The 3,306-nt window shown below is 50.6% G+C and overlaps 1 pseudogene; it reads left to right on the plus strand.

Annotated features, from left to right (window-relative positions):
• Positions 1-98: 98 nt before the first annotated feature.
• On the plus strand, positions 99-2,996 carry LOC120694360 (annotated as a pseudogene).
• The last annotated feature ends 310 nt before the right edge of the window (positions 2,997-3,306 follow it).

The following is a 3,306-nucleotide window of genomic DNA, read 5'->3' on the forward strand; positions in this document are numbered from 1 at the left end:
GTCCATCTAGAGATACGATGATAAACTGCACCGTAGTCTCTCCTCCAAAAGGATAGGTTTTTAACCTGGAGACCGGTGTAGGAGGCAAAGAAGACTCCATGGCGATGCTTTCAATGAGGGTAAAGACGTCCACAGACGCCGCCATCGTCAAAAGTCATGTTTTCCCAGCCATACACCACACTTCTGGCAACGAACATCAAATTGAGCTCAATCATTGGGTGAACTCGATGCGCTGCGTGCCGGCGCTGGGGTGGTGGCTGATTGCTGTCGGCATCTTCTGCTCTGCCTTCACCTCCTCCTGCTTGTTTGGCTCCGCGTCGCTCTTATGGTTTTAAATATAGCGGGCTAAGGGGTTTAGTGGCGTGCTTCTCAAAACGACAAATAGCGGACTATATCGGGATTATAGCGGGCTAAATGATGCTATAGCGCATGGCTTTTCCCTTCCAAAACAGCTATAGCGGGCTATAGCAGAGGCTATAGCCGGCTCTTTAAAACCTTCTCGCTCTGCTCGCTCAAATGTCTGGTACTCCGGTATACACAGTATGTATACCTTGCTGACTTGCTGTCTGTACATCAAATCATCAATACATAGTAATCCATGCATCTTAATTTTAACCTGAATCGTATACACTAGAACCCACGGCGCAGCGTTGCCGCGCCTTCTCATTTGAGAGACCCAATTTTGTTTATAAATTGTGGGATTAGAATTGTCTTTTATGCTTGCTGGTCATATAATATTATGACATACGTTGTGTGATTAATCAAAAAGAAGATCATATCTAGTGCATGCCGGATAGTCTGATCGAGAACTATAAATAGCAAATTAAATCTTTGAATGATCGCAAAGTTTCTAGTATTTTGTGGTCGTGATTTATGATCTAGAATAGATATGTGGAATCGTAATTCCTTATAAATTTGATAAACGCGACTGCCTAAGGATCACACATCACACATGACACATAGATTGAAGATATGTTGGCTAGCTATTATCAATAATTACATTGAAATTTTTGGATTGCTTCCAATCCGATCCAGCATCATCTACTGCTTGTCATCGGCTGTGGCTTCCTGAGATATGCAAACACCATGCATGGGGTTCAGGGATGCTGAGCATACAAAATTGTGCCTAGTGTGTCTTCAGTGAAGGAATTTACCTGCCCATGAGGTGAACACATGCATCAATATCCAGTTAAGAGTTGCAATTGTTTTGCTATCTCTGGTCTTAAGTCCTAAAAAATGCTACTGTACTCAAGTTGCCCAAATTTTCTAAATCTGCAATAAATGCATATACAGGGTTATATAATTTTCAGCAAAGCTAAGATAGCACCTGTGTTCTTGGAATCTCAAATTAGTGTTGCAGTTTAACACTCGGGGTGAAAACTTCAAATTATTTTCCATGGACAATATAACAAATACATGGTGTGCGTTGCGCAAAGAGTACATAGTAAACCCAGGGCAAGATCTCAATCCTGAAATCAGTCTTGCCTAGATTATTGATGGTTGAATCCAGTTGCAGCAGCCCAGCGCCCCGGCGCCAGCAGCATACCTGCTTGAGAGCTTGCGCTGGAGAGTAGCTAGCAACCCAGAAGAGTAGCAGGAGTCTCTGCCTCTACCTTCTATCTTCTCATGGCTCGAGGTCGCCCACAAGACCACAACAGGTGTGCGTCAGTGATTCAGATGGGAAGCTGTAGAGGAAGATGAAGAGGCGGGCATGCGGTATGCGACGGGCCTGACCGCCCGGCCGGTGATGATGGAGAGGGAGAGACGGGCCGAGGCGTGTGGAAAGGAAGGGAAGAGAAGCGCAGGAGAGTGTACCTGTGGGGCCGTAGAGGGAGACGGAGAGGCGGATCGGAGGCGGCGCCGTCGTGCTGTGGGCCGTGGTTGTCGCTCCGGCAAGGCCGGTTGGCCTGGGCTTGTCGTCTGCTGATGGAGGTCGCCGCTTCGTGGGTTGCGGCAAAGAAGACGCAACTTTTCCTTGCCGTCGTTGTGGCTTCGGTCACTGATGACCCCGTGGACCTGCTCTTCAGGGGTGAGCGTGGTGCCGGCAAGGCAAGGGCGATGTCGACGCGAGGCGCCGCCACCGGATCTCCACACGCAGTATCTAATCGGCGGGGCGCTATGCCGTCCACGCGAGGATCTCCGGTGCTGCGCCATCAAGGCCGCCGCCGTCGACGAGTACCGTGCGCCTCCCTCTATGAAACAGCCGCCCCAGCCTACCCCTCACCCGCGCGGCTCCGCGGCCGCCGGAGTAGGTTGCGCTGCACAACCCATGGCCCGCCATGGACACAGCCGCCGGCGCCGCCTCACCCGAACACCGGGTAGAAGGGCCTGATCCAGCCGGCCGCGTGTCGGCCAGCGAGGCGGTGCCTGCGGAAGAGGCGCCGATGAGGCCATCGTTCAGCTGAGCCCGGGGCCCGGCGTCCGCATGGGTAGTGGCGGCGGCCTCGCTCGCTCGAAGGGCCGCGAACCCGGCCAAGAGCCCAAGAACGACGGTCAGATGATAACCTTCCCTGATATCCAACGGTGAGAAATTTAGGTCGACGTGGCCCAATGCTAGCTTGAGGGAGTGGCGTGACTTTCGTATCTGTTGGGCTTCAGTGACCGGCGTACATGGGCGAACGACCGGTGTGTGGACGCTGCTGTCGTCGACACTCTGCTTCCTCTGCGCCTTCAACCTACGCAGCAAGCCGCTGTACGCGGCCACCTTCCTGTCCTTCCTCTACGCCATCGCCTACCTTGCCATGCAGTGCCTGCTGTACCACACAATCCATTTTGCACAATCTCATCCCCTTCATCTTCGTCGAAGGTTAATTAAACATATATCATCATCAGGTCACACAAGCTCGTTGGTTTTCATGACCTCCGACTGATAGCTTTTGTTTAACCTGCTTTTTCCGTTCTCAAATGCAGGGACGTCCATGGTTTGGATGCTGCTTCAGTGGAACTCCGATGGTGGCCATGGACGCCATCCCCGTGAGGCTACCAAGCATCCGTGATCCTGGCCTGTTTTTTTCCCCAGTCAGTGCAATAACGGGCGTCTCCTCTGTAGTACGTACTTCTTAATGTAATCATTATGTAACGTCATGAAACTTTGCTGGGTCTCACAGTGTGACAGTAATCGAGATTCCATTATGCCTCAATTCATGCATGTGATGATGAAACGTACGTGCAAGGAAATCGGTTGTAATATCTATTATATAAATATTTGAAGAGCAAAAGAAGTCACTATGTTCGCCGAGAGGGCTTAGAAATTCCCACATTAATCGTAAAAAAGAAAAAAACCCTCTACCGTCGGATTTTATGAAG

This window comes from Panicum virgatum, unplaced genomic scaffold, assembly GCF_016808335.1.
Source record: "Panicum virgatum strain AP13 unplaced genomic scaffold, P.virgatum_v5 scaffold_5171, whole genome shotgun sequence".
NCBI lineage: Eukaryota > Viridiplantae > Streptophyta > Magnoliopsida > Poales > Poaceae > Panicum > Panicum virgatum.